The 10,267-nt window shown below is 45.8% G+C and overlaps 1 long non-coding RNA gene across 1 annotated transcript; it reads left to right on the top strand.

Annotated features, from left to right (window-relative positions):
• Positions 1-2,897: 2,897 nt before the first annotated feature.
• Positions 2,898-4,473, top strand: LOC310687974. Its single transcript, XR_014516699.1, has 2 exons — positions 2,898-3,068; positions 4,326-4,473. It is a non-coding gene; the product is annotated as an uncharacterized lncRNA (long non-coding RNA).
• Positions 4,474-10,267: the final 5,794 nt, after the last annotated feature.

Here is a 10,267-nt window from a genome sequence, read left to right as displayed (position 1 = left end):
GGAGATTTGGTTTCACATATGCAGACCAACAATCCAGGCAAAACACTACCCTGATTCTCAGTGTCAAACTAGAGTCAAATAGCGTCAAAACAGCCATTAATTGATATGAGCAATTAATGTGCATTAAGAAAAAGGCATTGTGGGATGGCCAAGTAGGATTGAGACCAGAGTGGAGAGGCTTGAAAGAAGAAGAGTTTGGATTTGATATCCCGCTTTATCACTACCCGAAGGAGTCTCAAAGCGGCTAACATTCTCCTTCCCCTTCCTCCCCCACAACAAACACTCTGTGAGATGAGTGGGGCTGAGAGACTTCAGAGAAGTGTGACTAGCCCAAGGTCACCCAGCAGCTGCATGTGGAGGAGCGGAGACGCGAACCCCGTTCCCCAGATTACGAATCTACCACTCTTAACCACTACACCACACTGGCTCTCTTCTGGACTCACATCACCTGATGAAATTCACTTGATGAAATGTCCTGAACTGGCAGGACTTTGGGGAGGAGGAAGAGGATCCCATTGAGGGGTGTAGCTGGGAGTGGGTCACACTGGAGCAAGCTGGGGATGGAGAAGGAGAGGTTGGTGTAGATAGTAAAAAGGTAAAGTAAAGGATCCCTGGATAGTTAAGTCTTGTCAAAGGCAACTATGGGGTTGTCGCACTCATCTCGCTTTCAGGCCGAGGGAGCCGGCATTTGTCCACAGACAGCTTTCCGGGTCATGTGGCCAGCATGACTAAACCGCTTCTGGCACAACGAAACACCATAATGGAAACCAGAGCACACAGAAACGCTGTTTACCTTCCCGCCACAGTGGTACCTATTTATCTACTTGCACTGGTGTGCTTTCGAACTGCTAGGTTGGTAGGAGCTGGGACAGAGCAACAGGAGCTCACTGCATCACAGGGATTTGAACCACCGACCTTCCGATCAGCAAGCCCAAGAGGCTCAGTGGTTTAGACCACAGCGCCACCCTAATCCAGCGTAGATAGTCCTCATGGGAAGAAAGCGGACGATGAGGGGCTAGGGGCTAGTGCACAAGAAGACGAGCAGCAGCACCCTTTGCCAGAACCAGAGAGGCCCCCATCCCCATGAACATGGCGGGTCCTAAGACATAGGGAACAGTGGGTGGGGCACTCCACGAAGCAGAGGCAGGCTGGGACCTGCAGCCTAGTTCTCTAGCTGGCCAGGTGGGGAAGGAGACATGTGATTCCTCAGCTGCGGCAAGCTGAGAGCAGGTGAGGGTCACCTGCCCAACCAGGCCAGATGCAGCAATCAGCAGGCACAGCATCAGAAGGCAACAGAGCTGAGATGCTGGGTCTGCTCAACTGCCCACATTGAGGGACCTCACCTGGGATTCTCCTTGGACCTTCATGGATTTCTACTTCAGGATTGACTCTGGATTGCTGAACTTCTATCTTGGCTTACTTGGACTGACCCCAGACTACGTTTCCTGATCTTTGGACTTTGCTTGTATGAATTGGCCTCTGGACTTGGAATTTCATCTTGGCACACTGTCTGTCTGCCAGGTAGTCCAGGGGATCAGGACATGAAATTCACCCCCAAATTTACCTCCAGGGTGGAAGCTCTCACTAGACCCATTGAAAGCCTTTCTCCCAGGTCTAAGAGCAGCTTTGTGGTGTCAGGAGGTTTTCATCAGCACCATAAAAGGGTTAACTTCCCTCCCCCTATACTCCTGGTCTTGCTTGGAGCCCTGCCTGCCCCTCCATGGCAGCTATTTAACCTTCAAAAATGTGCATGTTAATTGCTTGCACACAATTAACATCACTTCTAGTATAGTTCTCAGTTGGAGTATCATAACACATATTCTTATTGAGAGATAATGTCTTCTTGCTCCACTCAGTGCTGTAATACTACGCATCTTCTCACTAAACATGGTTGTTGATCAGGCGTGTTCACAGAGAGAGGCCCTTTCAGAATTGCCTTGGGAGAGCATGAAAGCTGTTGTACAACCACAGAATTTCTACTACATTATTTCCCAGGAATTAACTGCCTCGGAGGAACAACTTGTCCATTACTCAATTGTCATAGGATTTTTGATTTAGGAGATGACATTTTCCACCTCTTTCCCACAATTACAGCTGCTCTGCTGGCTGGTTGGGCAGCAAGCGTGATAAGAGCTATGAGGGGGAAATATAAAGAACGACTGAGCAACACAATAAATTCTGAAGCACAGACATAGGGTTGCTTGGTCCTTGCAAGCCCACAGGCTCTGCCTGTCACTAAGGGATCGGAGACCATGTTTGAATGTGTGGCCTGTTTCTTTGATTATTACTGTAAGGGTGGCACAGAAACAGGATTTCCCCAGTTCCCCAAATCACAGATGGGAAAAACCACCCCTGGCAGAAATTTTCATTTGATGGGACTCGATAACCCTACCTGCTACCTGCCAGAGGATATTGGCAGGATAGGGCCATAATTACTAACAATGGAAAGGGGGGAGGGAAAGTAGCTCAGTGGCCAGCCAGCACCGGCTTTGCCTGCCAAGCTTCTAGGAGGGTCATCGTTAAGAGTTGCGACTGGGAGAATCCAAGTCCTGAATTTTGGGTCCTGATGCCTTTATCTCTACAGATCAGCTGTGTGGTCTGCGCAAGTGTGTCTCAAGCAGCTGAACTGTTGTGCAATGGAGAGCACAGCCTTGTAAGTCTCAAAGAAGACCTTAACATGAAAGGAGAGGTCCAAAAAAGTGTGAGATGTAATATAAGCAGTCAAATAAAACATTTCCTGTTTGCCTAGAGTGGACATGCAGGGAAATGTTGGTCCAGCCAGCTGAACTTCCTGTTACACCTGCTCTGAAGCATCCTTCCTTTGCATGTGACCAGGCAGGTGGGCGTGGCCCTTCCAGACCTAACAAAAGGGCCAGTCACACAGCCATCATCCTGTCTCTTGACTCTTCTTCCTCGTGATGCCATGCTCTCTTGGTACTGATGTATTTTGCTGTCTGTTGGCTCTCAGCCACCAGGACATAGGCTCATTCCCATATGGGATGAACTCAAACCCTCTTCTGTAACTCTAAACTGAAGAACGCCTTCAGGGACCCAACTGTGAACTGAATGTGAATAAACTTCTTATTACTTTTAAAAGAAGCTTCTTGTGTCTTTATTCTCTTTAGGAGGGATAAAAGGGGATTTACCAGGAACCAAACCCAATCTGAACAAAGCCAGATTGGATTGCTTAAGTAAAGAGATTCTAACAAATCTGCAACTAGCTTCCTGCTGTGTAAAAGGGGGGAAATGTACTTGGCTGTATGAATACACTCACTAGCGTGAGTTAGGAAGGATAAAGACTCTCCTCCCTGGAAGAGAGGGGAGTGGTTGTGGGCGGGAGACCGAGCTCCGCCCTTGGTAGGGGGCATTAGCCCCCTCCCCTCCTACCTGGCTGGCGCCCATGCCCACCGGAGGTGGCCAACCAGGTGCCTCCAGTGGGCGTGTGTAGCAGCTTAATGCTGTGGTGCCAGCTCCGCCTCCTCCTCATTCGTCGTCGTCCCTCAGCGAGTCGATGCCTGCTTGGCGGGAGGCCATGGCACGACCCTCGGTGACATCAGGGGGTGAGCCTATAGTTGGATGAGCATCAACAGGCTCCACCTACTGTTGAATAAACCCACCACCTATAGTCATCCAATGCCTAAGCCAATACCTTTTCACTGCTGTAATCAATAAAGTTGTGGCCTTTTCTTGCCCATTAACCTTATATCACGTGTCCTTGTGTATTTATTTCACATAGCGGGGTCGGGCCCTCGATCCACAAAATTTAATCAATATATCCTCTCCAGCCACCCACAACATTCCCCAAAAAGGTACCATGTGGCAGCTGTAACACCGTCTTCAGGAGATGAGAGTCAGGCCAGGCTGGGCCATGAATAACCACCATGGGACCACTGTTCCCTTGCTCAATTCTTGTTCTCTCTCTCTCTCTCTCAGCTGAAACTTCCTAATGCTCAAAACAAAAGGCTGAGGCTCCTTTTTGGGAATTGTAAAGAGCAGAGGCGAGACAGCTTTCCATAAGCAGCTGCTCTTGATTAAACAGCAAGAAGTGGATTTTAACAGCACTTTTGTCAAAACACTGCCCATGCCACCCTATGCCTGCTTACTCAGAAATAAGTCTCGTTACATTCAGTGGGGGCTGACTCCCATGTAAATGTGCATCAGACATCTTACAGCAGCATTAGCCACACAGGACAACCTTCCCCTGCACCTTATTTTTAAGATGTAAAAAGGGAATCTGTACCTAATGCTTGCTTTCCTTTGAGTACGGTGCATAGGATTGCATTCCTAACTACATTTCTATGGGTCTGTGTTTCAATTCCTGCTAGATCTGGTTGCTGATGGACAGATAATGAATATCCAGTATTTCCTGTAGAGAAATCTGTGCGCATTTCTGTTGGTCTATTTTGGGTCTGCATGTGTGATGAACACAAACAAACAAATAAACAAACCACTCTTCTTTGCTGTGAATCCAAACAGGTGGCTATCCGTTTGCAGAAGTGTGGCACCCTGCTTGTGGTTAACGCTTAGCTGGAATGAAATATTCAACGCAGCAATAGAGAATTTAAAATAATTATTTATTTGTCAGACAAATAAATGAGAGGCACAGTGGTATATGGTTACCAAGCTCTGGCCTGGCCTCCTGCCATTATGGCCAGCACTTATATTCCCTTAATCCAGCCCCCTTTGCTCCTCCTTGGGCTGCCTCTGTCCAATCAGCCTGGTTGGATTTCCTATTGGCTGATTGCTATATCCAATCCTAAAAGATACACCCACATCCTCCTGTCCTTATATGGAACACAAACAGCTATATATTGTTACATCTATAAATGACAAATAAGTAGTAATATATCTTACATGTGTCTCAACAAGGAATCTTAATTACCAGCTCACCTCTTGCCCTCCCTGCCCTATTGCCTTCTAAAACAAATGGTTAATCTTAAATTTTTATCTTAAACATATGTCAAGGATCTTGAGTTTCACATCAACATTGAAAGATATCCTTCATTTGAAGGTTTCTAAACAAATGTCTGACAGCTAATATATCAGGACAGCATTTGATGGCGTCTTCCTGTCTGGCAGGGGGGCTAAACTGCTGGCTGACTTAATTCCAGGATAAATACAACTCTTCTAGCATTTGTTAAATCCTTTGCATAATTACATTTAAGCCAATATATTTAAGCTAATATATTTCATACATTATCATAGGTAACCTTTTAAAAGGAATAAGGCCTTTTTAAAGTAGAGAGAGAAAGAAAAAAAAGAACTCAGTTTAAAACAGTTTCAGAAGAAGGCTCTTCAGTTTACATCCCCCCCCTTCAGCAAGCTGCTTTTCCCATTATCTGTTTAAGGAAGAAACAGCTTTAAAAAGACTTCCCAGCTAGATGCTTTAAAAAGACTTCCCAGCTAGATGCTTTAAAAAGACTTCCCAAAAAGCCTCTCTTTCTCTGTCAGCTAGATGTTTTTTCTCCCATTTGCCTCTGGCCTTAGAAAATACAGCTCAAGGTTTAAAAGAGGCCCATGGTATCATTTTACTATTTGCCCATTCCTAATTATATTTATCTCTGCCTTTGTTATCTTCTGTAACATGTAGGGTCAGTGTCATTACTCAGTCTGTAATTTCAGCTTTTACGACTTTGAGAATTGTTTTCTGCTATAAATCAAGGGGGGGCCCCTTGTCTTAGGAGAATGGCCAAGGTTTTCTCTGCCTGGCATGAAACATTTGAAAATCTTTTAGGCTCTCTCTAATATACAAGTCCTGATCAAACATTAATAAAATGCAGGCTTATGCCTGATGCCTCATTCCCCCCTTTCAAGCTCAAGGACCTTCGTCCCAAGTGTCCTTGATAGCTTGACCTTCATCATATTCCTGAGGTAAAGCTCTGTATAGGGCCATGATATGAGGTAGAGTTTCATTTGAAACCATCTTGCTAATTGTACTTCTAAAACATGAAATGATACATGGCATCATACATAAAACCATTACCACTACTGTCAAGAAAAACAAGCAAGACAATAGTATCCCTTTGAGTCCTGTGACATTAGGTAACCAATTGGTGAGCCATCCCATATCCCATCCTTCCCATGTTTGTACTGGGACATGTGCTATATTCTCCATCTTTGTGGCCAACACACGGATTGCCTCACCATTATCTGAAATGTTAAAGCAACAGGCATTCCCTGTCAAGTTCAAGACTCCACATAGGCCTCCCTGCTTGGCAAGTACATAATCCATTCCCATTTTCAGCTGCAAAATGGCGGCTCTACTTTCATCCAATTGTTGTGCAATAAGTCTCAAACTCCGGGCCGTTGCATTGGTTACAAGTTCCACTACTGCTTGCAATCGAATTATTCTGTTTAGATTATAAATAGGATCCCGTGCCCCTTGTATGAGCTCACCAGGATTCCAGGAGGCAGGATCATAATAGGCTATAATGCGCTCTGGTGGCCAATCATCAGTACCGCTCCAACTTTGGGTACTTCCTCCTGCTATATGAGAAATATCAGCGTTTCTTCGTGTACGCTTGGCCAAATTAGTAGGCATAATCCACATTGGTGGTAATACCCATCCCAGGAAACAAGTCCCACTCCATTTGGAGGGGAGTTTCTTGTATGCCCATTCTCCACATATCCACCACAACCATCGTGTCTGAGGTCTTTGGTACGTGGAGTACAGAAGGCGAAATAGCAAAAGAGGTAGAGAGTTCACAGTGCAGTATGTTAGATTGCCTTTTTCTGTCACAGTTATGTTCCATACCACTTTCCATGCATGAATAAAAGGAGGTGCACAGGGCAAGGCATCCCGAGTTCGATAGGTAGTATCGTGTGCCCAGGTATTCTTAATATTATCCCAAGTATAGTGACAATGAGAAGAGCCTATCATGGTAGAATCAGCTGCATCTGATGATTTATGTACACAGAATTCCCCTTGTACAGGTATAACTCGTAATGGTTTAGTTGAGTTCCATCCGGGAAAATTCTGTACTTCTGTCTGGTGTGGTATTTCGCTTACCATACCAATGGCATCTAATGGTATCGGTAATAAGGGCATACCTCCCTCTGAATCATCTGGCCCGAGAGAGCAAACAAGGCAATTGGTCCTATTTGCAACATTGGCTACCATTTCAGCTAAACCTACCCACATATTGTGGTCATGGTGGAATCCATATTTAGTCAATTTGGCCAGATTCAAGGACCCTTCCCCTTCCCAAGGGATCAGGATTAATAATAGAATCATGTTGATGTCTAGCATATGCATTCCTTCCACAAAAGATTACCTTATAGTGATAGCAAATAAATATTAGTCCCAATATAATTCCCCCAGTGACAGAAATGGGGAACCACCAAGACCAAAACATATATCCCGAGGATCCCCAATGAGTAATATCTCTGATAATTGTTCCACAAGGGGGTGGGCAGTCAATTAATTGTATAAGAGAATCTTTCCTTTCACAATCGCTGGTTCAGATGCTCCTCAAGCTTCAGGCGTGCGCAGGTCAGCCAGCTTCCAGGTTGTGGCTGCAGCAGGCCGGTCGTCTAATGTTGCCCGTGACCTAGCCCGTTCCCGGTAGGGCTAGATACAGGGGTTTTTGGAGAGAGTCAGTTTAAGAGGATTAGAGGGGTCACCTTTGCACGTCCAACTGCCTTCGGACTTCTTCAAACGAGAGTGATGAATCCAGGGGGTCACCTCAGCTACCTTCACCGCTGTTGGAGTAGAGAGCAAGACGGTGTAAGGTCCACGCCACTTAGGTGCAAGTGGATCACGTTTCCACTCTTTCACCCATACGCTATCGCCAGCCTGGAACTGATGAATCGGCTCGGCAATGCTGCACGGCGTGCGCTCGAGGACCCACCTGTTAAGAGAAACAAAAACACGGGAGAGAGATTGCACTTGTCCCTGTGTCACATGGTCTCCTATTTGTTTAAGATCAGCTGGAATATCCTGAACAAAGGAGGGCGGTCTCCCATACAGGAGCTCAAAAGGTGACAACTTAAGTCTTTTTGTGGGTGCACACCGAACACGAAACAGTGTTATGGGTAACACATCTACCCATCCCAATCCCGTTTCCTGGGTTAATTTTGCCAATTGGGTTTTCAGAGTCCGATTCATTCTTTCAGTTTTCCCTGAACTCTGAGGCCTATAGGCTGCATGCAGTCTCCATTTCACTTGTAAGACTCGACATACTTCTTGTACTACTTGATCAATGAACGCTGGCCCATTGTCACTTCCAATGCATCTAGGTAATCCAAACCTCGGGATCAATTCAGTGAGGAGTCTCTTAGTTACCTCTCGTGCCTTTTCAGTTCGGGTGGGAAAAGCTTCAACCCATCCGGTAAGAGTATCTACAAACACAAGGAGATACTTGAATCCCTTAGAAGGGACCAGCTCTGTGAAGTCCACAATTAGGCTTTCCATGGGGACATATCCCACATGTTGGATTCCAGGAGGTTGTACCGGTCCCTGCCTGGGATTGTTTTTAGCACAAAGAACACATTTCTGTGAAATGCAAGTTGCTAATTGTGATAGGTTAATAATATACAACTTCCGACTGAGACTCTCTCTGGTTGCAGTACCACCAAGGTGAGTAGATTCATGATAATTTCTTACAATTGTGCCTGCTAGATGATGAGGTACATAAATCCTATTGTCTGGCAGGATCATCCAACCGTCCTTCACAACTGCTCCTTCCTGTTCAGCCCACTTCCTCTCTTCTGGGGTATAGTGAGGTTTAACTTCTTCTGGAACTACCTCTGGTATGAGGGCTGCTATAAATCCTCCCACAGGCTTTTGGGCTGCCTCTCGGGCTGCTTTGTCAGCAGCATGATTTCCTCTGGTTATTGGATCCCTTCCTCGTCCATGACCTTTGCAGTGCATTACAGCAATCTGTTCTGGAGCCCATACTGCTTCTAACAGGATTTCTACTTCAGGTCCATATTTCAAGGCCTTCCCGTGGGCTCCTATTAGACCTCTTTCTTTCCATAGAGCACCATGTGCATGCAGGGTTAAGAAGGCATATTTAGAATCAGTATAGATGTTTGCCTTACATCCGGCTGCCAATTGCAGAGCTCTAGTTAAACCTATAAGTTCAGCTTTTTGTGCTGAGGTGCCAGCAGGCAAAGCTTCAGCTTCCACAACTTCCTCATTGGTGACCACAGCATATCCTGCTCGTCTGGCACCTTCATGCAGGTAACTGCTACCATCAGTATAATACACAACATCTGGATTTTTCAATGGTTCATCTTTCAGATCGGGTCTACTGGAATAAACTTCATCCATTATTTGGAGACAATCATGTGATTCTTCATCATCTACCTCTGGTAGGGGCAGCAAAGTCGCTGGATTGAGCATATTCACTACTCGTAGATGAATCCTGGGATTTTCACACAATAGGCCTTGGTACCTAGCCATCCTTGGGTTCGTTAGCCAATAACTACCCTTATATTCCATGAGTGTCAGAACAGCATGAGGTACATTCACATACATTGTCTGGCCGAAGGTAAATTTATCAGCTTCTTTGACAAGGCTTGCAGTGGCCGCTACTGCCCTTAGGCATGGAGGCCATCCTTTTGCTACTGAGTCCAATTGTTTTGACAAATAAGCTACTGGACGATTCCAACTTCCTAATCTCTGGGTCAGGACTGCCGCTGCAATCCCATTCTGTTCATGTACATACAGCTGAAAGGGTTTTTCCGAATTAGGCAGTCCAAGGGCTGGGGCCTCCATAAGTCGTTGTTTGATAACTAAAAAGGCTTGTTGCTGCTCAGGTCCCCATACGAATGGGTCCTTTTCTGCACCTCGAGTGCTTTCATGTAAGGGCTTGGCCAGACTGCTGAAATCAGGTATCCATAGTCTACAAAACCCTGCTGTTCCCAGGAATCCTCTGAGTTGTTTCCTTGTGGTAGGTTCCTTGATAAGGCAAATAGCTTCTTTCCTCTCTGGTCTCAATGCTCGTTGTTGGTGTGAGATGTCAAAGCCCAAATATTTGACCTTTTCTAAACATAACTGTGCCTTTTTCTGGGAAACTCGGTAGCCAGCTTGCCAGAGCAAGTGGAGCAGTTCCTCTGTACCTTCTTTACAGGTATCAAAATCCTTTGCTGCTAGTATAAGGTCATCTACATATTGCAAAACCACCTTTTCTCCAGGTATTGAGGGGTAACTTGTTAGATCCTTCGCCAAGGCAGTGCCAAATAAAGTTGGGGAATTTTTGAATCCCTGGGGCAATCTCGTCCAGGTTAGCTGGCCTTTTGTTCCTGTCAAAGGGTCTTCCCA

Source organism: Podarcis liolepis (genome assembly GCF_965112155.1).
Source record: "Podarcis liolepis genome assembly, chromosome: 10".
In the NCBI taxonomy this organism is placed as follows: Eukaryota; Metazoa; Chordata; class Lepidosauria; order Squamata; family Lacertidae; genus Podarcis; species Podarcis liolepis.
This window is presented reverse-complemented; position numbering and strand designations above follow the sequence as displayed.